A 25837-nucleotide genomic window follows, 5' to 3' on the forward strand; every position below is an offset into this window, starting at 1 on the left:
AAAGGAAATTAACAATACTTCCATCGTCCACTAAAAATAAGAAATGATCCAAGAATCATAGGAAAAAATTATTATCAAGCTATCAATATCAAGCTTCAAACATTCCAATTAAACCAAAGACCGCGCTAGGCCCCGTAGATTCACTCCTAAGTGCTATACAGTGTTCATTCGAGTCTAAACTTTCACAATAATACTCTCTTTACTTTTCAAAAAAATATCCAACTGATTGGGTTCAAAAAATTGATATTGTTTAGTGTGAAGTAGAATTCTACACACACAAGGAAATTTCAAAAGAAAATTTGCTCCCAGGGCAATTGCCCTTGGGCGCAAAGCAAGAAATAGCTTACGACGTTTTTGAGTTTCCCTGGACAAATCCGGGAAAACTCTTATTTTTGAACCCAAAAATAAAGAATTCAAGTGCCTTAAGAAGAGCCTGAGTACTGCATCTCTATCCAACTCTAGTGCAAAAGTCACCAACAAAGTAGTCCTTTGAGTGACCACCTCCAAAGAAGATTCCAGAAAAGCCGTCAAGTTCATTGCATTCTGAGGGTCTAAGTTTCCCGGGGCTTGCCCAGTAATTTGAATATAATATGCCCTTGTAATTGGTGGCAGTGAGTTTTCGGGCATTCCCAAAATATCAACAAGATATTTCTTAACCATCTGTACTGGAGAGAGAATAGGTGATTTCAGAAAATTAATCATTCGCAGGTTAAGTCTTTTGGATTGATTCTCCAGATATTCCATGCTTCTAGAAGCAAAGTTCCTTTCTTTAATTAATGTTTGGTCCACAAGTTCCATTTTTTCAACTTTTTGAGAAAGGATTTTTACTTCAGTTGCATGAATCTCATTAATTTGAAATTGTTTGACAGCAGACTCTGCCAAAACTTTAATAGTTTCATTATTCTTTGAAATAGCAGACTGTAAAGTCAAGAGGGTTGTGGAGTTCAGATCCCAAAGTGACTCTAAGGTCACTACAGCAGGTTTTTCAAACTGCCCTACATTAAATACCAGGGGAGACGCTTGAACAACTTGTTCCAGGGTACTCACTGTCGCAGAATCCACAACAGTCACAGCTTTCTGCTCTGGAGTAGTCAGTTGTTCAGGAGATAACCTCTCTGCTGCCATCGGGTTCCCTCCCTGCTCGCTCCCTTCACCTCTTTGTGCGGACGCTGCAGGACTCGACTGGAAGCGCTCACTTCCTGGTTGAGCGGGTGCTGCACGAAGAACAGGGCTTAAAGAAGCCCCGTCGACACTGTCGGTCAGCGCCGAGACGCTGGCACCAGCAACTGGAGTGGAAGTCGACGGAGTCCCGGGCGCTATTCCGAAGTGCTCAAGCGTCGGCTGGGAGAGCAAGGGCTTTGCGCCAGGGTCTGAGGGAAAATCCCTGACATTCCCGCATCGCTTGCCCATCACATCGACGGGTAAGGTAGCTCTCTCCAGATCTGCTCGAACACAGCTTAAAACGTGTCCGTAGCGCTAAGTCAGACCGTCGCCATCTTGGATCATACCAGTACCTGTTATCTCTCTCTTGAAGGCCCAGTGTTGCTTTTTTGTGTGTATTGTATGCTTGTATGCTGCAAAACCCTCTCTTCTGTGCCTGAGAAAACAATGGAAGACATATCTTTTTTTTTCTGCAGTTTTTACGGGATAACAGTAGTGTGTTGTGATGTATGTCTGTTACATGTGGATGTGTTTTTATTATCCACAAAACCCTCCATTCTGGCTTTCCAGCTATCTTTCATCACTTGTCACACCCCTGCTCGTTCCCATGACTCCCATCTCCTTGTCCTGCCGTCCCCCAAACAGGCCTATTACGAATCAACTCATCACTCTGTTTTTTTCCTTTTAGCTCCCAAACTCTGTAACGACCTTCTGCCTCTGTTGAGATCAGAATTGGCGGCCTCATTTTTCAAAATGCTTCTCAAAACTCACTTTTTTACTCTTGCGTTTGTTTTTTCTTCCCAGGTTAGTTAGGGTCTGACAACGGGCCTCCCTTTTTGTACAGAAATTTATCTATACTTAGGGGCCCTTTTACAAAAGGGTTGGCGCGTGACCATAGGCTTGCCGCACACCAATCCAGAACTACCTGTGGTTTACTGCAGTAGTCCGGTGGTAATTCACCTCAAAGAGTTGCAGTATGTGTCCCCTCACCCGAAATGGCGACACCGCAAGTGCGAACATACCACACGACCATGTCTTTTTTCATACTTTTTACCCTCTGCAGTAAAAGGGGCCTTGACATGCGACAGGGCCCCTTTTTACTGCAGCTTGGTTAAAGGGCCCCGTAGTGTTTAGTATGGCTGTGCCTGCTGATTGATAGTTTCTTTCCTGCCTCCATTTGGAGTTCTTTTCTGGGGGGGGGGGGGGGGGGGGTTCTAATTTTTGTTTTTATTTTGTAAACTGCTGTGACCTTGTTTTTAGACATGGTGGTATGTTAAGCTCCCAATAAACATTGTAATGCACCTAGTTAATAGTGCAGGCTAGAAATATATAAATACAGTAGTTTCCCATCTGTGCGACCAGGTCGCTGGACTTCATCTGCAAACATGATCATGAAGTAAACACAGAACTAATAAAAATTGGAAAAGACTATGGAAACACTTCTTAGATGAGGAGCCTTTTCATGCAAAGTGTCTTCAACATTTATCAAAATATAGTCAAAATGTAGCCGAAATAATAGTATCCAGTAGTATGAAAGTCTATCTATAGACAAGCTATTATGACCAGCTTAAATTCATAAGCCACACATTTAGTCATTTGTGATGTTGGTCAGAAATCCAGCAATTTTTGTACTAGGACATTGTGAATTTTGAGTTATCTGTCTGTCTTATCCAAATTCCTATTTTTGAATCACTGATAACTGTAGAATCCTTTTACCAAGCTAAAGTAAAAATAGGTTTTAGTGTGCCCTTACGCAGGTCTTTTCTACATGCTTGGGCTATTTTTACTGCAACCGTAAAATCCTGCTTCTCTGTTTTCATTTTTTTTTTGGGAGGGGGGAGGGGGGGAGTCCCATTAATGGCCATATGCTAATGTTGCTAATAGTGTGTGGCCTTTTTGAACAATTACCGCAGGAGCACTTACCGCCTCCTATTTTGTAGGTGGTAAGTACTCCTGCGTTAAACATGTTCTAACCAGTTAGCGCTCGGTAATGTAGATGTGCTATCTGGTTAGTGCAGGAACGCCTGTTCTCTGCCACTGCCATGCCCCTTCAAATTTATTTAGCATGCAGTTAGCACATGCACGTTCAAAAACTACCATGTAATGCTGTAGCGCATCCTGCAGTAGTTCATTTTTTGCTTCATTAGGCATGAATTAGCACCTAACATAGCTTAGTAAAAGGACCTTTATATTTTATCTCCAGCTTTGTATGTGATTTTGAGGTAACAGGTTATATTTCCGATCTTCTCCTTGTCTGCTGCTTTGACATAGCAAGAAACGTATGTGTACAAAACACCCTAACACAGGGTGTCAAACTACAGTCTTTCTTCAACCTCACGCAAGCAACAGTGGTACCACAGTCGTCTTCAATTATTAAAAAGGCAACTCAGAAAAGCAGAGTGCAGATGGATTATTTCCAGAACCACTGAGGATCTTTTAATTTTTCATTCAAAACTTAGAGATTGCAATTTTCATTTAAAAAAAGGCTAAATTTAGTTTCCTTAAAGATCGATTTCAAAAAGCTCCCAATAGACCCAAAAACTCTTTACAATCTTCCATAATTTAACTTCCAACTGTAGTACCACCTTAACACCACAGGTAAATAATTTAATACCATCAGCTGATACTTTCTCCATGTATTTCTCAACCAAAGTTGAAAATCTTACTGATTCTTTGCCATCTACACCGCATTTTTCTATAGTTAAAACTGTCATAGGAGCCAACTTTTCAAAATGATTGGGAGTGCTGAATTTTTTTTTTACAGGTGGTGCATTCCCCCCGTCCCCACTCCCTCGTCCCCCCTCCAAGTTCCAGGCCCCCCTCCCTCCCAGTTCCAGGCCCCCTCCCTTCGAGTTCCAGACCCCCTCCCTCTCTCTCTCTCCCCTTTCCCTCGTCGGGGTTAGGGCAGCAGCAGTAAAAAAGCATGCAGGCTCGGCTCGGTGCTTAGTTGTTTTCCCTTCTCTCTCTCTCAGCTCTGGTCCCGCCCTTGCGGAAACAGGAAATGAGGGCGGGACCAGAGCTGAGAGAGAGAGAAGGGAAAACAACTAAGCACTGAGCCGAGCCTGCATGCTTTTTTACTGCTGCTGCCCTAACCCCGACGATGTAAAATAGATGACTTTTAAAATTCGGAGGGAGGGGGCCTGGAACTCGAAGGGAGGAGGGAGGAAGGGAACGAACTTCCGGTGAGTGAATTATTGGGAGTGCTCAAGCACCCACGGAGTCGGCGCCTATGAAAACTCATCTCAACACCCCTTGATACGTCGACCATAAGCAACTCCGCCTTATCAGCACTTCATGGGCAAACTGTGTGGCTTTCTCTCCAGGAACAAACTCTCATCTCTGTATCTAAAACATTAAAATCCATGCATCTTACATACTGCTTTCTTGATCCATTCCCATCAGTTTGGCTAACTCTCCCTGAGTTAAACCTATAACCCAGAATTCTCCAAGTCCATAACAGCAGTCTTAACATTGGAATTGTGCCTAAAGAATTGAAAACAGCAATAGTGCACCCTCTTTTAACGAAACCTTCATTAGCTCAGCAAATACCTGCTCACTATCACCCTGTATCCAATTTCTATTTCCTTTCTAATTCTCGAAAAAGTAGTATTTGACCAGCTATTCACCTTCAGTGACAAAACTGTCACTAGCAGTCTTAAATGAAATTTACTCAAATCACGAAAAACATAAAACTGTCCTTGCAATATATCTCAATCTCTCAGCAGCATTTGATCTGGTCAGTCACGAACTATTGTTAGCTCGGTTGTCAACTTTAGGGATAGGTGGAAATGTCTGGTTCGATCGTTCCTTGCTAACCATTCATATAAGGTTGTCACACCTCTCTCTACCTCTCCACAACACTGCCTGACTTGCAGAGTCCTGCAAGGTTCAGTTTTGTCTTCTCTCCTGTTTAATCTATTTGTAAGTCCTCTTGCCATGTTGATCCAAACTAAAGGAGTATCATTTCATTTTGTGTCCAATAACCAATTTCTAATCCACAAAGGACATTGCCTCCTATCTCATGACCCTTTTTCTCAGGAGTCTCTCATGAGGAACTTTGTGAAAAGTTTTCTGAAACTCTAGATATACTACATTAATTGGCTAACCACATGTTTATTCAAGCCTTCAAAGAAATGAAGCAAATTGGTAAGACAAGACTTCCCTTATCGGAAACAATGCTGACTCTCTCATTAAACCATGTTTGTTTATGTGTTCTGTAGTTTTATTCTTTATAATAGTTTCCACTATTTTACCCAGCACTGATGTCAGGCTTACTGGTCTGTAATTTCCTGGATCACCCCCTGAAACGCTTTTTAAAAATCGGCATCACTTTGTCCACCCTCCAGTCCAGGTACTATAGATGACTTTAACGACAGGTTGCAGATTACTAACAACAGATCAGCAATTTCATACGTAGTACTCTTGAATGCATACCATCCGATCCAGGTGATTTACTACTCTTTAATTTGTTGATTTGGCTCAGTATGTCTTCCAGGTTCACTGAGATTTCTTTCAGTTCCTCCACATCATCACCCTTGAAAACCATTTCTGGTACAGGTAGATCTCTTACATCTTCTTTTGTAAAGACCAAATCAAAATATTCTTTCAGTTTTTCCACTATGGCCTTTCCTCCCTGAGTGCCCCTTTTGCTCCTTCTTAATCTAACAGTCCCACAGCTTCCCTCGCAGGCTTTCTGTTTCTGATGTACCTGGAAAAAGTTGTTAGTGTGAGTTCTTGCCTCTGCGACAAGTTGCTCTTCATATTTTATATTAGCCTTCTTTATCAATGCTTTGCATCTAGCTTGATAGTGCTTATGTTGCGTCTTATTTTCTTCATTTGGGTCCTTTTTCCATTCTTTGAAGGACATTCTTTTGGCTCTAATAGCCACTTTCATTTCACCTTTTAACCATGCTGGCTGTCCTTTTCTCTTATTTATTTATTTATTTATTTATTTATTTAGGAGGTTTGTAGCCCACACATCTACAATCCTGAACAGAGAACAATACACATTCACAGTATTAGAGACATACTTCAAAATCAGTTAAAGACAGTACTGAAGACATACATCATAATTAACTCTGCACCAACATTGTACCAGTGGTTCATAGTTATTCTGAGAAGGATATCTCAAAAGCTTGTTGAAAAAGGACAGTTTTAGGGCCTTTTTAAATTCTCCTAAATTGCGTAGTGCTCGGAGCTGATGAGGCAGTGAAGTCTACCATCTAGGACTGGCAGTATAGAAAATTAAATTTCTGTATTTGTTCAGAAAGACAGTCTTAAGGAGGGAATGTCAAGCAGATCTCAAGGATTTAGAAGTTTGATGTAAATGTAATCCTGTAGAGATCATTGGTGAAATTGTGTTTGTTATCCCCTTAAATACTAATAGTAGGATCTTATATGGCACTCTGTAAAAAATGGACAACCAATGTAGATAGGTAACAGCGGATGTAATATGTTCTGAGCGTTTCATGCCCAGAAGAACCCATGCTGCGGCATGTTGAGCAACTCGTAGCAATTGTAGAACATATTTTGGCAAGCTTAGCAGTAAGGCATTATAGTAGTCAAAGTGAGACATTATCGTACTTTGCACCACTAGACAAAAATTCTCAGAGGTTAGATAATCTTTCATTCTTCTTACAAGCCTTAATTTGAAGAAGACAGTACTGATCAACTTGGCAGCTTGCGGTTTCATATTCAGTAATGGATCTATCAGAACACCTAGCGAGCAAATTTTCTTGCTGGATACAATCTTGGTGTCTTCTATAAGAAAAGAGTCTGGAGCATTAGCTTGGATGTTACTAGATAGAATGATGGCTTGTGTTTTAGCCATATTCAGACTAAGCTGATTTGCTCTCGTCTAGTGCTTAATGGTTTTGAGGTATGAACATAGCAGCTGGATACGTTCTGTCATTGAATTCTTGATCTTAAAGAAGAATTTAATATCATCTGTGTAAATGCGATAGTGAACTCCCAGGCTTTTAAGGAGTGTACATAGAGGAATAGGGAAGATGATGAACAAAGTTGCAGATAGAGCAGACCCCTGAGGAACCCCTTCTTTCCATCTTTGTAAATATGTGGAATGCATCTGGTCTGGGCTTTCAAGATGGTATTTTTCCATTTCAACAATTTTTTATTGATGACTGTTCAGGAAACTCATCCAACAATGTATACACACCAAAGTGCCAATAGAAAGCATAAAACTAGTCTCTAGATTGACATACTGTTGTAATCTGTCATCAAACTTTTAACTTTATAACCCCGTCCCCCCATCCCTGTACGTTAAGAAATACATAATTCCACTGTGGAATAGACTTAAAATTGCGAAGTAGCAATTAACATCACTCAATTGCAATATGTTCCTCTAAATCCCCCCCCCCCCCCACCAATCTCTTCCCACTTAACCTCACGTTTACATGCAATTAGATACATTAAACAATAACCATTTAAAGTGTCAACTATAACATTCACAAAAAATCCAGGACCATTCAATCCCCTAAAATTCGTCTGACTCTGTGTTGTAGGGAAAACCACCACTCTTGGGCTCCTCCCTACTTGCTGCCACCAATCTAACTCCATCCCCCCCTTTACCAAGATGGTATTTTTAAACAACGTCCATGCCTGATTTAATGCCCTAACCTTTGCAGCCAATAACTAATTTCCTCATTTTATCATAGTCACCCTTTTGAAAATTAAATGCTGCTACAGTAGATTTCCTTTGTGGCTTCATTCCAGATAGTAGCTCAGACTTGATCATGTCATAATCACTGTTTCCCAGTAGACCCAACACCGTTACCTCTCTTACTATGCCCTGCATTCCACCAAGGACTAGATCTAATATGGCTCCCCCTTTTGTCGGTTCCTGGATGTTCCTTGACCAGTTGCTCCAAGAAGCAGTCATTTATTACATCTAGGAATTTTATCTCCCTGGCACTCCCTGAGTGCGGGGCTGGTGGTTGGGAGGCGGGGATAGTGCTGGGCAGACTTATATGGTCTGTGCCCTGAAGAGCACAGGTACAAATCAAAGTAGGGTATACACAAAAAGTAGCACATATGAGTTATCGTGTTGGGCAGACTGGATAGACCGTGCAGGTCTTTTTCTGCCGTCATCTACTATGTTACTATGATGTAACATTTGTCCAGTCAATACTGGGGTAATTGAAATCACAAACCAAAATATAATATTCTACTTAATTGTCTGTATCATTGGATTTGCTTAAGATCACATTTTTAGTGGTCTTAAGCAAATCCAATGATACAGATAATTAAGTAGAATATTATATTTTGGTTTGCGATTGAATTCTACTGATTCTTTGCTAGTGTGGTAATTGAAATCACCCATTATTATACTGTTGCCCAGTTTGCCACCTTTCTAATTTCTGTAAACATTTCTTCATCTGTCTGTTCATTCTGTCCTAGCAGATGGTAGTACAGCCCTACAAGAATACTCCTTTCTTTCACATATGGAATTTCTATCCATAATGATTCCACGCTGCTATCTGTTTCATGTAGAATTTTTATTTTGTTTGATTCAATTCCCATTTTAACACATAGTGCAACCCTCATCCAATTTGTTCCCCTCTATCGTGATAATTTGTACCCTGCTAACAGTGTCCCATTGATTGTCTTCCTTCCACCAAGTCTCTGAAATGCCTATTATATCTACCTAATCATTTAGTGCTCTATACTGGATCTGGATTTCAGCTTTCTACCTAGGAGCCTAAATTTGGCTTCCACATCCTCCCTCCCATATTTTCCTATGTCATTGGTACCTACATATACCAAGATAGCTGGCTCCTCCCCAGCACTATGTAAAATTCTATGTAGGTGACACATGAGGTCCACCATCTCCACACCAGGCGGGCAAGTGACCAGGCGATCCTCATGTCCACCATCCACCCAGCTATCTATATGCCTAATGACTAAATCACCAACTACAATAGCTGTCCTAACCCTTCCCACCTGGGCAGAAGTTCTTGGAGATATATCCTCGGTGTGAGAGAATAGTGCATCCCCTGGTGGGCAAGTCCTGGCTACAAAAGTACTTTCACCAGGGCGATGCGGTCATTTTAGTAAACCTCCCTTCTCCAAGGCAGCACAGGGGCTGCCAGATTGAGGTGGGACTTCTATAAAATATCCCTGTATGTCTCTTCTATGTACCTCTGTCTCCCTCAGCTCCTCCAAGTCTGCAACTCTAGCCTCAAGAGAACAGACTTGTTCTCTGAGATCTAGGAGCTCTTTGCATCGGGCACACACATATAACCTCTCACCAACTGGGAGATAATCATACATGTGACACTCAGTGCAAAAGACTGGATAGCACTCCTCTTGCTGCTGGCCTGCTGTCTGCATTTTAGTATTATTGAGTTGTTTAATAATTTAAAACTTGCTAAGGTAGTAAGGATATTAGACTAATATAAAAGAGCCTTTAGATTGTATGGTATATTGTGTGATTTGTTTAGCATTTGCTTCTTTGAAAGCAATGAAATGTAATTGAAACTCTGTAAGAGGACTCATCCCATATTATCTTAATTAGAATAACTAACTATAAATTAAGACTATAAATGAAGAGTTATATTAGGGGTGGACGGGAAGGAAGATTGAATTAGGCCCTGCTATGCCTTCTAGAGGCTGTCTGTTAATGTTGTAGGCAGTGGCAGAAAGTTCAAGTTTTAAAACTGTAGAGCAAAAGGTTTTATACTATGGACAAAAAAAAAAGCTGTGCTGCAAAGTAAAGTTAAAATTCTAAACTGGGATTTCCTGTGAATATCAGCTCTGTATTCCTTTTTTGAACTGGCTAAGCTGTGCTACAAACTAAAGTTAAAACTCTAAACTAGGGTTTCCTGTGACCATCAGCTCTGCTCTACACTGATGCTATGGTAAACTCTAGAAGAGTCCTTTAACTGCTAGCTTATGGAACTGTAATAGAGACTTTAAACACTAAACAAAGAAATCCCTATTTCTTAAACTGCCTTTGCTAAATAAGTAGAGTAACTTATAAAATCAAAGACACTGAGATAACCTATTTAACTGTAAATCTACCTTTCCCAAATTTAAAAGCAATTTCCTAGCAAATAAGTTACCAACTTGCCAGCTTCGTCGCATTTGCCACAGGGGAATCACTACTGTGGCTTAGTAAAAGGAGCTCTTAATGTCTTTGGAATTACAGTTCTCTTAAAAGTCTGCTTTCATAATATTGGAATACATGGGTGCAAACCTACAAGTAGTCTGATTCAAGTCTTTGGGCTGTCAGTGTAGGGTATACAGGAAAGTTCTAGTGAAGACTTCATTATACGTACTCGATCTCCCGGTTGTGATGGGTCATTGCTCCTCAAGATGAACTGTGAATGGAAGGTCTTAATAATGCTAAGTATAAGTCAAAACAGCAAGCTCAGTTAAACACATATGCAAGGTGAACATGTATCAGGGAAGATACAGATAGCTTATAACTGTTGCTTCTAATTTTTTTCTGAACATCTTATGTAGGCTCAGTCCAATCTTTCTGTTGCATTGGACCTCATACTTGTACAGGCCACAAGTCAGCCTCTGCATCAATTTTAGCAAGCTTAATTTTTCCAGTGTCCTTATTTACCTTTCTTGTTATAGATAAGTATGCCTTACAGCAGTGTTTCCCAAGTCCAGTCCTGGAGTACCCCTTACCATTCAGGTTTTCAGGATATCCACAATGAGTATCATGAATTTGATTTGCATACTTATTTATTTATTTAGTTGCATTTGTATCCCACATTTTCCCACCTATTTGCGGGCTCAGTGTGGCTTACAATACATTGTAAACTAGTAAAAAAGGCCCGTTTCTGACACAAATGAAACGGGCGCTAGCAAGGTTTTCCTTGGAGTGTGTATGTTTGGGAGAGTGTATGTGAGAGTGACTGTTTGAGAGTCAGAGTGAAAGTGTGAGTGTGTGAGAGAGAGAGTGAGTCTGGGTGTGAGTGTGTTTGTGAGAGAGTATGTGTGTGAGAATGAGAGTGTGTGCAAGTATGTATGTGAGACACAGTGTGAGAGAGAGTGTGTGTATGAGACCAAGCGAGTGTGTGAGTGACTGTGTGGCACATAGAGAGTGAATGTGATACAGTGTGAGACAGAGTGTGTGAGAGTGAGAGTCAGAAAGACATTGTATATGAGAGAGAGAGTGTGAGCCGTGCCCTCCCAATCCATGCCCATCTGTCCCCTGCCCCCTCCATTCATCCTTTTCCAGCAATTCCCCTCTCTCCCTGAGCCCTGCCCTCCCAATCCATGGCCATCCATGTTTCTCTGTCACCTGCCCCCTCCATTCATCCCTATCCAGCATTTCCCCTCTCTGCCTGAGGCCTGCCCTGCAATCCATATCCATTCATGCCCATCTGACCCCTCCATTCATCCCTATCCAGCAATTTCCCTCTCCCTGAGTCCTGTCCTTCCAATCCATGCTCATCTGTCACCTGGCCCCTCCATTTTTCCCTATCCAGCAATTGCCCTCTCTACCTGAGGCCTGCCCTGCAATCCATATCCATCCATGCCCATCTGTCCCCTCTATTCATCCCTATCCAGCAATTTCCCTCTCTCCCTTAGTCCTGCCCTCCCAATCCATGCCCATCCATGCTCCTCTGTCCCCTGGCCCCTTCATTCATCCATTTCCAGTAATTCCCCTCTCTCCCTGAGCCCTGCCCTCCCATTCCATGCCCATCCATGCTCCTCTGTCCCCTGCCGCCTCCATTCATCCTTTTCCAGCAAGTCCCCTCTCTCCCTTCCATGACCCCCCCCCCTCGCATCCATGCTCCTCTCTCTCCCATGTCCCAGCCTGGCCCGCCCTCTTCTCCCCCCCCCCTTCGCATCCATGTCCCCCCCTTCACATCCATGCCCCCCCCTTCGCATCCATGCCCCCCCCTTCGCATCCATGCATCCCTTTTTTTTTTTCTTCTTCGTTTTAACTTAACCTCCGTGGCGGTTCGTGCAGCGAAACGTCAGGGAAGGAGGCGGCGCTCCCGACGTCTTGCTTTCCCTTCGCTGTCTCCCGCCTTCTTTTGAAGGCGGAACACAGCGAAGGGAAGGCTAGACGTCGGGAGCGCCGCCTCCTTCCCTGACGCTTCGCTTCCGGATTTGTTTGGTTTGAGGCGAGGGCGGGGCAAAGACAGCTGGCTGGCTTGAAGGCTTCACACCACGAATCCGGCGCGAACCCTTCAGCCTGGGAGTGACGTCAGGTGGCTTCATGGCTTCAAGGCTTCAAGGCTTCACAGAACGTTGTCCTCAGAACGTTGAGGGTGCGTTTTATTATATTAGATAATGGAAATACAGTTTGTTACATTACGATTATGGTTACATTGTGAATAGTTAAGGAAGACAGAGTTATATCGGTCACCTTTGGGGCGTAGAAACTATAGGATATGACGTTGGGGAATTACTACGGTGATCGAATAATAACAAGAGAGTGATGGGTAGACAGTTTTTATCTGTGGGTAGATTATTGAGTGGGAGAGAGTACGGGGAAGTGGAGTACGTGAGGTAATGTCTTGAGGCATTATTATGATGTATATGGGATTTATATGTTTTAATCCTTGCGGTATGTTTTTTCAAAGAGATAGGTCTTTAATCGTTTGCGGAAGTCTGTCAACTCATAGACCGCTCTCATGCCGCGTGGCAGTGCGTTCCAGAGATGCGTGCTCTTGTAGGTGAAGGTTGATGCATGTAGTGCTTTATACTTAATGCCTTTGCACTTTGGGAAGTGGAGGTTGAGGAAGGTTCTGGATGATTTTTTGGCATTTCTGGGTGGCAAGTCTACCAAGTCAGACATGTATGCAGGGGCTTCACCGTGAATGATTTTGTGCACTAACGTGCATACTTTAAAGGTGACACGTTCCCTGAGTGGGAGCCAGTGTAGTTTCTCACGTAATGGTGCTGTGCTTTCGTATTTTGGTTTTCCGAAGATGAGTCTGGCTGCTGTATTCTGGGCTGTCTGAAGTTTTCTCATTATTTGTTCTTTGCAGCCTGCGTATAATGAGTTGCAGTAATCCAGATGGCTTAATACGAGTGATTGTACCAGGTTGCGGAAGACAGATCTTGGAAAGAATGGTTTTATTCTTTTCAGCTTCCACATGGAGAAGAACATCTTTTTTGTTGTGTTGTTCGCGTGAGTCTCAAGTGTAAGGTGGCGGTCGATTGTGACTCCAAGGATTTTCAAATTTTCAGAAATTGGCAAGTTTAGTTTAGGTGTGTTGATGGCGGTAAATTTTGTTGTGTTGTATTGGGAGGTTAGTATGAGGCATTGAGTTTTTTCTGCGTTCAATTTCAGTCGGAATGCATCTACCCAGGTGTTCATGATGTGTAGACTTTGGTTGATTTCGTTGGAGATTTTGTTGATGTTATGTTTAAAAGGAATATATATCGTTACATCATCGGCATATATGTAAGGGTTAAGGTTATGGTTTGATAGAAGTTTTGCTAGTGGGGTCATCAGTAATTTGAAAATTGTTGGTGAAAGGGGAGATCCTTGCGGTACTCCGCACTCAGGTGTCCATGCAGCAGATGTGGTTGAATTTGATGTGACTTGGTATGAGCGTGAGGTTAAGAACCCCTTGAACCAATTTAGGACATTGCCTCCGATGCCGAAATATTCAAGAATGTGTAATAGAATTCCGTGGTCAACCATGTCAAAGGCACTTGACATGTCAAATTGTAGGAGGAGTATATTAGAGCCTGTTGCGATCCGTTGCTTAAATTTGGTCAGTAGGGTAGTTAGTACTGTCTCTGTGCTGTGATTCGAACGGAATCCTGATTGGGCATCATGCAGTATTGAGAACTTGTCGAGATAACTTGTGAGTTGTTTGGTTACCACTCCTTCTGTTATTTTGGTTATTAGTGGTATGGATGCAACTGGTCTGTAGTTAGTTATTTCACTAGCGTTTTTCTTTGTATCTTTGGGTATTGGGGTGAGTAAGATTTTTCCTTTTTCCTTTGGGAAAAGTCCGTTTTGTAGCATGAAATTCAGGTGGTTCGTTAAGTCTAGTATGAATTGTTGAGGAGCTGATTTCATGAGGTTGCTAGGGCAGATGTCTAGTTTGCATTGGGATTTGGCGAATCTAATAAGCGTTTTAAGGATGAGGTCTTCTGACAGTACTTCGAATTCGGTCCAGATCCTGTCTGCTGGGTATGTTCCGTCTTCAGGGTCTAGGTAGTTCAGGAATGTGGTGTATTCGGTAGGGCTGGTAGGTATTCTAAGTCGTACACTATATTATGTGTAAATCTGTTTCGTGCATATCCAATGTGGATATCCTGAAAACCTGACTGACAAGGGGTACTCTAGGATCAGACTTGGGAAACACTGCCTTACAGTTTTCTTTCAAAATTAGAAAAAAAATCTCTTAATTTCTCTTTGCTGGCTCTATTGTAATCATCTTTAGCACATGAATCATATACTGTAACCAAACTATTTGCATGAACAACACTTCTTCATTTGTACAAAGGTAATTTACAAAAGGACCCCACAGAGGGGAGAGGGCTGAATAATATTTATCAACAATAATTAGCAGAAAGTCCTAGAGATTCAAAAACATGTGAGGTAGTATATAAGGAAGCATGTGCTGTCTTAAAAAAAGATGCGGAGCCGAAAAGTAGAAAGAGAAACTCACAAAGATGAGATAAACGCTGTAAAACTAAGTCCGCTATATATTACTTGATAGACATTTACAACTGTTATCAAGACCCCTGAAGCAGGCACTTAGCCGAAGCATGGTGCCATATCGGGCATCATATAGAATAAAGTTTTTCCATCCATATTGTCCGTTTTCCTGTTGTTTTTGGATGAGCCGTGCTGGCCACACTACTCATTTTCTAAGGACCTTTGTTCGTAGTGGACCACAGTCTTCCGCTTTTGCGGTTTCCCCTTTGGTAAGGTAGGGATTAAGACCAACACATTGAGAAAAAAAACGTAGCTCCATATCCGCATGCTTCACAAATGTTAGGCTTCCATTCTGAATGGCAAGTCAAGCAACAGAGAACAGATAATCCACACTAAAAGTACTCATTCTTAAGTATCCTTTTTAACAAAATTTTATTCTGCTTATGACAGAGGAATATAATGTTCTCAAAAACAGTCTAGAAGCAGGGCTATAAAGAAAATCTTTTTGGATAGGGATAGACACATTCCAGAGAGACAAAAAAAAATTGCAACAACATACAAGAGAACATGTTAAACACAATCCTGAAGACCTATTTTCCTCAGTCATGTACACATAGGTATACATGATAAAGGAAGAGAAAATAAAATTGGGATTAGGGAATCTGCTGAAACAAAGATACCAACACTATCTTTACCAGGAACATAACATCTAGAAACCCAAAAAAGGAGCAAGAAAAAACATTTTCTGATAGCATGAGTGGGTGCGGGCTGAGGGACCTCCACAAACGCAGCTGGGACGTGGTTTAAACTGAACAAACATACTTTTAATGGTGTGGTTCAAACAAAATATAGCAGCCTGTTCCTTTCACAGGCTGCTAGCTCAATATTGCACCAAACAAATTTGAAGTTCAGTACAAACAAACAAAAGGGAATATGGTTCCTACTAGGCCACAGAGGGTTCACAGTGCATGCAGGATATAATAAATGTAGTTGTAACAAACAGGTGAAAAGTTTGACTCCAGCCAAACCATCAAGATCCAGAGTTCCAGTGTTCAAACAAGAACCCTGGCCTACCTTGGGCAGTTTCCTAGTACTTTACCTTGAGTGGTAACTGCTGCATACTCTGGTTTCCTGTTCCTTTCCAGGGCTCTCTGGCTTGTTTCACTGCTAAGCATTCCAGGGCCCAGCCTTTTAATGTGACCCAGTGAGGGAGTGTTGCTAGGTGGAACTGGCATCTTCCTATACACACCATCGCATACCCTCCCCCTCAGATCAACCATGCCCTGTTGAATGTCTGCATCAGTGGGGGCCTCCTCCTGAGAAAGGAAATCAGCATTCTAGGTGATCTCATGCTGCACATCAAACTAGAAGAGCCGGAGACTCAGGAACCACCGCACACTTCAACCATTGGTTTCCTTATGTTTGGGTTCCTTATGATGGGACAGCCATTTGAGGACTGATGGTCCATTATTAGGGTAAACAGCCACCGCAGCAAAACAAATATTGAAATATTTCCAGTGCCCATTTGACAACTAGGGCCTCTTTTTCAATCTCTGCATATTTCTCATGAGGAAGCAATTTCCAACTGATGCACAGTTTCTGACAGTGTGCTCTTCCCCATCAATCTTGGGCCAGGACTGCACCGAGACCCACATTTGTATCCCACATTTTCCCACCTATTTGCAGGCTCAATGTGGCTTACATTGTTCCGTAGAGGTGTTTGCCATCTCCGGTAGAGAAACAAATACAAGGAGTTGATGTGGTCGGATAAGGTTCATGTGTTATAGACACATTGGGGAATTATAGAGAGGAAGTGTTATGTAGAGACTGTTACAAGCTTTGGTTTCGTTGTGTTGCGGAGTTTAGGCACTTTAGTTGGGTCGATGGGGTATGCCTTTTTGAACAGGTTGGTTTTTAGTGATTTCCGGAAGTTTAGGTGGTCGTACGTTGTTTTCACGGCTTTTGGTAGCGCGTTCCACAGTTGTGTGCTTATGTAATAGAAATTGGATCCATAAGTTGATTTGTATTTGAGACCTTTGCAGCTTGGATAGTGGAGATTTAGGTAAGTTCATGTTGATCCGATTGTGTTTCTTGTTGGTAGGTCTATGAGGTCTGTCATATATCCCGGGGCTTCGCCATAGATAATTTTATGGACCAGGTTGCAGATTTTGAAAGTATGGAAAATCGTCTGGACTTGGAGTGGTTATACACTCCAGTCTGCCCCACTCAGCAAAGATTTGAACTGACCATAGGATTTTATACCTCTGGCAAGTTCCCTCCAAAACTAATCCCATCCCCTGATTATAATACAGATCACAGGGGGAACTCCTTTCTAGAACCAGTGGGGTAACAATTAGATCAAACATTTATTTCTCTAGTCATTAGATTTCACAGTATAATTAACAGTAACAAAAGAATTGAAATATAGATCGGAATTAATAATACAAATGCATCCCATAAAGGACAGGGAATAATTTATAGTTCTTGTATGTGTGCATGTGTTTTTATATGTATGTATCTCTGTTGTGTGTTGTGCGTATGCTGTACATGTATTATGTCTGTGGAGGGGCGGAATAGTTTGAGAGTACTAGGGTAGTTGTTGGGCATAGCTTGGGGGTAGTTGAGTAGCTTCAGGGGTAGTTTTGGGAATTAGAGCAGTTTGGGATTAGTTTTTGAGGGTGGAGCAGATGTTGGCTCATAATAATTGGGATGGGGTAGTTGCAGGGGTTAGTTGTTTTGGGGGGCAGTAGTTGTAGGGAATAGGACAGTTGAAGGGGTAGATTTTGGGGATTAGGGTAGTTTTGGAGAGGGGGTAGTTTGAGGGTGGTGAGGTAGTGACAGGAGGTAGTTTTGGGGACTGAAGCTGTTTGGGGGTACTAAGGAAGTTGCTGGGGGCTGTTGGGAGGTCAGGGGTACTATTGGGGGCAATTAAGGGGTAAGGAGAGTAGAGAATGGGAGAGGGCAGTTTGAAATGAGCAGTTGCCTATCTGCTGTGTTTTACTCAGAGCAATTTCTCAAAATGGGTTAGTTTTACACATACCATGACAAGAATCAACCTCATTCTTAAGCCAGGGTATGTGGAGTATGATCTCAATTTCTCAAATTTACTGCTAATATTCGCCATAGTACTTGCATTGTGCCAAAGAGAGCTTCTTTCTGGAGGTCATAAGATGTAACATGTATAGGCAACTTATCCAGGTGAGCTTGGAAGTTATTTTTGATCAAGACTGTGGCACTCAAAACAGTGAGAAATATTTATGCATTTTTCTGCCACATTTTCTTGGTGTTGGACTGCATTTCTTGAGGATCTACCATTTCTCCACGTGATTCACCAAGTAATCACTTTGTATCGACACCTCTACAATCAATGTGTTTCACTGTATGCAGATTTCTATGTTGCAGAAGCAGAAACTACTCCCGCAGAAATGCACTGGGCCAATTTTTTGGGGGGAGGGGTTTATTTCTCTGGACTCCATGTCTGATCTGGCCCATTTTAAAATTTGACGTGCCTTTTCACCAGTTTTCCCCATGTCAGGTTTCATTCGATTCCATTAAATTCTCCTAGTTATTTTGCCCCAGGCACACAAATATCCTCCACCCTTTATGACTAATTCTTTCCAACTTTCTATGGGTTGAAAGAATAAGATCTGTCATGCACATACCCTGCTATGGGAATTCTGCATCCTACATGATGATGACTGGAGTAGGCAATCAGATAGCAGAATGGAGATGGCCACTGAGAAAGAAAGCCTGCTTTCATGATAGAGTGTGTAGAATGATGTAGGATGTAGCATGTCAAGAAGGTTGCAGGAAGAGTTGCATGATCAAAGGCAGAATTTGCATCTTTATTAATCCTTGATTCAACCTTGTCAAACAAAGGAGATACAGCTGTTGAAGGCAGAGTTTGCATTTTTTTAATCCTTGATCCCGCAGAGACGGGAAGTAACATTGTTGAAAGCAGAGTTTTCATATTTGATTTGGTGAGATGATTTGCAATGGTTCCTCATCAGTGATGGTACCTCAGATACAGAAGACGGCAGGTCTTCAGTAATTCTGAGGGAGATTTAATTAATGTGAGATGACATGATGGAAAGCAAAGCAGAGTTTGTGTGTTTTACATTTTGTCCTACAAGGAAAGTACCGCTGTTGAAAGTAGAGTTTGTTCCTTTAATCTCAGTGAAAGAGAGTGCCTGTGCTCAGATATGACAAGGCTGAAGAGTGACTTTTTGCACTTGGAATCATATCTGAGCACAGACGGTCTCTTTCACAGAGATTAAAGGTACAAACTCTGCTTTCAACAGCAGTACTTTCCTTGTAGGACAAGATTTAAAACACACAATTATGTATCTTAAAACTAATGTTCTAGGTTCTAGAAGACAGTTGGCTGTTGATCAAAACATGGCAATGTCAATTCCTTTTGAGGGCAGTGTCTCCAAATAGGTTAGTTTTGCGTATACCATGACAATAATGAATCTCACTCCTAAGACAGGATACGAGGAGTATGATCTTGGTCTCTAAAAGTTACTGCTCATGGAGATAGGAGCTTTTTCTGGCTTGTCGTGATTATGGAGACCCCCTGATGAAGCCATATTTTATGGTGAAACTTGGATCCTAGTTGGGGTATTTTGTTTTCTACCAATACTTCTCACCTCACTGTGAATTTCTCCTCTTAAGCTAATTGATCTCTTTATATTATAAAATGGACATTTTGCTAAGTGCAGTGATTGAGATATAGGTGCCTGGATGTGTTCATGATATCACTTTGGGGCACTGCATTGTTTCTGAGCACTTTATTACACATTTTTCTTGATTTATTGAATATTCTGAACTGTTTGATTGGATATACTACTACAGTCTGTTCAGGTGGTTTAATTGTTAAAAGAATTTCTCCATTATTGGTTCCTGTCTCTAAGATGTAATATGTATAGGCAATTTAGGCTGAGAGCCTGGGGAACAGGTTCAATTCCCACTGTGCACCTTGTGACCTTGAACTAGTCAGTTAACCCTCCATAGCCCCAGGTACAAAAGTTTAGGGCTCCTTTTACAGAGTGGTGCTACTGATTAATGTTCGCTGAATAGGAAGAAGCCCATGGGAATTGAATAGGCTTCTTTGCATTTATTGCACCACTAATCAGTAGCACTGCTTTGTAAAATGAGCCCTTAAATTGTTAGCTTAGTAGGGACAGAGAAAGTACCTGCCTATAATACATGTAAACTGCTTTGATTGTTACCACAGAAAGGCAGTATATCAAATCCACAACTGTTTATCCTTACTTTTGTCATCAATACAGTTCTCATGTTCTTCTCCATTATGTCCAGTTTTCTTGACTCAAGCTTCTTATTGATTGTAATGGGAATGTCCCAGGTGACCACAGCCTCTTCATTCTCCTTAGTTCTCTGAGAATCCTGATCTCGGTGTCTTTTCTTGCTTACTGTGAACCTTCTCCGAAGTAGCCATGGGGAAGCTGTGGCTCCCCACTTTGGGCTCAGGCCCCTTCCAAACCTGCAGCACTCCATTCAATGGCTGGGGGGGGATGCCAAAGCCCTGCCAATTAAATTTGGGGTTTGGGGTCTGAACCACTCACTTCCTTCTGCTGCTGTAATGGGATGCCCGCAGCATACCTTCAGCTGCTGACACTTGGACTTCTCTTTGCACATGCTCAGGGAGTCCCAGAGTCAGCAGCTGGAGGCATGCCTCCAGCTTCTGATTACAACAGCAGCACAAGAAGAAGGTGAGCAGCTCAGACGCCAAATTTCTTCGAGATCCCCGCAAGAAAAGGTATTTTTAATGCGTAGGGGGAGGGGGGAGGGAATGTGTCATCCCCCCAAATTGGAGGTCTAGCTACGCTCCTGGCCCCCACACTCTGAAATTAACTCCCTGAAAGACTTTATTGAACACAAGACTGTCTCTGCTTCAGGAAACAGGTGAAAGTCTGGCTTTTCTCCCAAGCCTTTAATGGAAGAATCAACTAACTTACTAGTCACACACACAAAAAAAAGATCTAACACCATATACTGTAGCAGGACTTGCTTATCTACTCCTACCCTTAACTGAGATTATATTCATTCACATTTCTGACCATATGCAACTTTCTTTAAATTAGTCCCCTTATATTAAAATGTTTTGTTGCATATTATGGTGACATAATTTACATACTATGGCATACTATTTACTGTTTGAATATTTTTACTGCTGTAACTTTCTATTGTCTATGTTCAACTTACTCTTGCTGTACATGTCTTGAAAGGTGGTAAATAAATCTTAATAAAATAATTCACTCTCCTGGGCTGCAGCTGTCAATCTCTCATTATTAGGTTTCAGTTCACTTCTTCCTAACTGTTCAAGTGTCCAGTTTTCCCCTGTAGAGCACTCTAGATTGTGCCAGAGACCAATTTCACAGCATACTAAGCAAACTCCTCAGCTGAAATTTAAAATCCAGAAACTGAACTGTGGTCCTCCATGTGATGAGACATTACAGAACACTTCTGGGGTTGAAAATCCTACCCACTCTCTGCATTATCGCTAATGGGTTTTTTTTTGTTCGTTTTTTCTTCTTCCAGTTTTTAGTTGAAATGTCAACAGCTGAAACAGAGATCACCCTGAAACAGAGTCACATATAAAAATGGAAGAAATTGCATTGGGGGAAGCTGGGTACCAGTTGGCAATCTATTAGAGGGACAAAAGAAGATAAAAAGTTGTGAGCCAAAGAAACAAATATAAAAAAGCCACCAAAGCATAAAACAAAAAAATTTAAAAAAAAAAAACCAAAACCCTGATCTGCAAGGGTCACAGCTGATTGTTTAACTTTGGCTAGCTATAAACACTGGATTCCCAAAACAACATGTTCAGATGAAGAAATGACTTAATAGACATCACCCAAAATTAAGAATACTGTAAAAGGAGAATAAATATATATATTTAAAACAAAAAAGAAACATCCTACACATATATCCAGAATTGTCTTACAATATTGCTTGTTATACTATTATCGTGTTTTTCATTATCTTATCCAAGATCTTTCTGTAATACTAAATGTCTATTTTCTTATATATTTCCACCATTCATGATGTATTGTAAGCCACATTGAGCCTGCAAAGAGGTGGGAAAATGTGGGATACAAATGCAATAAATAAATAAATCTTGCCTACTGGCAACTTAGGAGCAGGCAAATGCCTGAAAAATATATGATCGCACCCAAATACCACCTGTCTCCCAGTGGGTGCTAAGCACCCCCAATATTGAGCAAGGTCCTTCATTTTGTGCAGAGAAGGATAATTTGTATTATATTTGGCATTCCCAATCATTAAGGTGCCCAGATCCTCCAGACTCTTCATCTTGAAAAACTCCTTTGTATTCTGTTTGCTTGTGTTGATATGTTTGCTGTTGGCTTCTTTCAGCCCAAAGATAAATCCCTAAAGGGCACTTTCATTATGTTTTAATCAACTTCCCCCTCCCCCAAGTTACTGATTTTGGAATATAAATGGATATAATTCTTCATCTTCAGAACAAGTCTACCCAATTCATTAACCTTTTTTTTTTTTTTTGAGGTTTTCAGAGCCAAGGCTGTCTACTGCAGCTGGTGTCACTTCTGCCAGCACATCTATAATCATGCTGTTATTTGGCTCATTTTTGATAGAGAAAAACGTCCAAAATATGGCCTAAAAAGCACATGGACGAGTATCTCGCAGACAAATGTCCAAGGAGTATAATAAAAGAAAAAAATGGTCTAAATCGCTAGTACGTTTAGAGTATGACATCTCCAGAGGGGTGTTTTGGAGATGTGACTTGGGCGGTCTTAGGGAATGAACGTTTCCAGCCTATAACGGATAGCAAACTGGGTTTTCCATGGTGGGAGGGGAAATGTAGGAATTTGACCTGATGTAAAAGTATCTTGGATAAGAGCAAAGCTGTCTTTAGAGTCATTTGTGAATTGGTGGAGTTGTAGAGGAATTGTCAGTTTGAGAGAAAGTTAAGAGTTGCCGAGTGCTGTGCTACCATTTGTCTGTTTGCCCTAGTCTGAAACTTGTCACCCTTACATTCCCTGACTTACCTCCTCTATGTCTCATCTTCTCAGCTCCTTGCCCTCCCTGCCAGCCACAACTATCCCTTCCTCTGTATGCCCCCCCTCCCCCAGTACTCACTGTTCCCAACCCCACACACCTTTCATTATATTCCCTTATCTGTTTGGTTTCTCTCTATTCTTGTTGCTCTGTTTGGCCCGTGTGCTGCTGCTATGTGTGTGTGTGTGTGTGTGTGTGTGTGTGAGAGGACTGTTGGTTGCTGCTGGGAGAGTGAGTGCTCAGAGGGTGTGGCACAAGTGTTTGCTATAACTGAGAGGGTGATTGGTGTGTGCTGTGTGTGCATTGTTGGTTGGTAGTGGGAGAGTGAGTGTCAGTGTTTATTGTTGGTGGTCTTCACTAGGCTGGTAGGGAGAAGTGTGTGTGGGGGTTAGTGGGTTGCGCCTGTGTTGGTGGGATATGGATGCACTGAATGCACAGGTGGCTCACATATTGGAGGAGGAGGAGAGTTTGGAGGGGAGATCCCGCAGGAGATACCCACACCCCAGAGCTTTCAGGCCCCGTAACCATTTCCTGGACCATACGGACCAGCAGTGTCTAGGTACTGCTTTGACAGGGCTGCCATGCAGCTCCTGTGTGACGAGCTCCAACCCCTCCTGCAAGCCAAGGAACAATCCCACCCTTGTCCACCTCATAGTCACCGGCTCACTCTTTTTTTTTATGACCACTGGTAGCTTCTAGGCTGTGTTAGCTGTGAATGTGGGCCAGGGCCGTGCCTAGGGTCTCTGGCGCCCCCCTGCAGACTATCAGTTGGCGCCCCCCCCCCCCCCCCCGTGAAAATGATCACGCCCCCCCCCCCCCGGTGAAAATGATCGCTCACCACTTGCTACACTGACAGGAATTGTCAGCAATATTCTTAGAAACAAATTGCTATACATTGCAAAATAAGATAGCAGATGTAAATTCTCAAAGTGGACATATTCCAAACGCTAAAATGAAAATAAAATGATTTTTTTCTACCTTTGTTGTCTGGTGACTTTCTTTTTCCGATCATGCTGGCCCAGTATCTGAGTCTGCTGCTATCTGTCCTCTTAACTCCATTTCCAGGGCTTCCTTTCCATTTATTTCTTTACTTTCCTCCTTTCTTCTTCATTTCTTGCTCTATATCCATTTCCAGCAATTTCTTCTCTCTCCCTGGGTCCTGTCCTCCCATCCACGTCCATCCTTGTCCCTCTCTGCCCTTCCCTCCTCCATCCATAGCCAGCAATCCTCCTCTCTCCCCTCCCCTCCATTTCCAGCAATTTGTCCTCTCCCTGGGCCCCCATGTCCATCCTTGTCCCTCTCTGCCCTTCCCTCCTCCATCCACCATCCATAGCCAGCAATCCTCCTCTCTCTCCCCTCCCCTCCATTTCCAGCAAATTGTCCTCTCCCTGGGCCCCCATGTCCATCCTTGTCCCTCTCTGCCCTTCCCTCCTCCATCCATAGCCAGCAATCCTCCTCTCTCCCCTCCCCTCCATTTCCAGCAAATTGTCCTCTCCCTGGGCCCCCATGTCCATCCTTGTCCCTCTCTGCCCTTCCCTGCTGCATCCATAGCTAGCAATCCTCCTCTCTCCCCTCCCCTTCCAGCAATTTGTCCTCTCCCTGGGCCCTGCTGCTGCCCTCCCATCCATGCCTCTCTGCTCTTTCCTCCGCGTCCTGGGGCCTTTAAATCTTTTACTTCCGGTCGCAGCAGTGTCAGTGAAAGCGAAGCGCTGCCGACGTCTCCCTTCCCTTCACGCTCTTGGTTCCCTCAGTGTCCGCCTTCTTCTGACGTCAGATACACATCTTAGAACTTACATGCATCGTTTTATAGAATATGCCTAGAAAGTTGTGTGCGTAATTTCTAATTAAAGCCAATTAGTGGCAATAATTGTTAAATGGCAATTATCAGTGCTGACTGGCTTGTTAAGCCAATTAAGTTGTGTGCACAACTTGTTGCCATAAATATACATATATATATAACCCGGGGGTAAATGCACTATGTGAACAATCCCACTCACTGGACTTCACTGTCACTCATTGGGGTGGTATATGTCACTGTTTTGGATAGGCCACCCTTGGCATCTCTGCACTCTAGTCCAGTATATTCCTTCCCTTTACTACCCTCGTGTCCAGCAGCTTCCTTACTCCTTCCACATACCCCCCCCCTCCCAGCTCTCAGACAGTTTGAGCAACTTGAGGTTCATGATGAACCTGTTGACCTTGCAGCTCCCTATCTCATGAGGCAGCAAAATTAACAAGCTCTCTGAGGGTGGAAGGGGTGGGGAAAGATATGTGTGTAAGAGAGAGAGAAACAGAGGGGCAGACCACTTGTAACCACTCGCCTCCACCTACCCTCCTCTCTTCCTTCCCGTTCACATTAATTGATTTGATTTGCTTACTTTATTTATTTTTTTGTCTATTAGATTGTAAGCTCTTTGAGCAGGGACTGTCTTTCTTCTATGTTTGTGCAGCGCTGCGTACGCCTTGTAGCGCTATAGAAATGCTAAATAGTAGTAGTAGTAGTAGTAGACAGGCTACTGGCAAATGGGATGTGAGAAGGAAGGAGGCAGACTGGCTGCAGACCTCTTTAGAGGCGTAGGCATCATCTACTGGTACTTTTTAAAATCCACTTTAATTCAATTGCCTAAGAGACCTATATATCTACAGAAGTTTGCACTGTTTAATTTTCTTTCCCACTTTATTTGGCATTTGCTACATATGTTAATATCTGTATTTAATAAAAGTTATTGTTTGTAACTTTTGCTGATCTTTATTTCTGGATGTAATCAGATAATTAAGGACTCAGGCCCTGGATGTAATCATATAATTAAGGACTCAGGCCCTGCCTCACCCCCATCACCTTTAGCTTTCCTAAACAGCTAAGCCACTGACCACCTATGCAGAAAAGTACTAGATGAAGAATTGAGGGGAGAGGAAGGGGTAAAGGAACTTGAAAAGAGTTATTGGTTGGGAGGGAGAATGCTGTGAAGAGCTGGAAGTGGCAAAAACCTGGTGTAAGGGAAAGAG

General features: G+C 42.4%; 1 long non-coding RNA gene across 2 annotated transcripts in view; it reads left to right on the forward strand.

Annotated features, from left to right (window-relative positions):
* LOC115468099 overlaps nt 1–23541 on the forward strand; it is a 40996-nt gene extending 17455 nt beyond the window's left edge. For both annotated transcript variants that reach the window (XR_003941824.1, XR_003941825.1), the window contains exon 3: nt 22319–23541. This is a non-coding gene — a long non-coding RNA (uncharacterized LOC115468099). The remainder of the gene's footprint in view (nt 1–22318) is intronic.
* The last annotated feature ends 2296 nt before the right edge of the window (nt 23542–25837 follow it).

The sequence above is a fragment of the Microcaecilia unicolor genome, chromosome 4 (genome assembly GCF_901765095.1).
Source record: "Microcaecilia unicolor chromosome 4, aMicUni1.1, whole genome shotgun sequence".
Taxonomy (NCBI): Eukaryota; Metazoa; Chordata; class Amphibia; order Gymnophiona; family Siphonopidae; genus Microcaecilia; species Microcaecilia unicolor.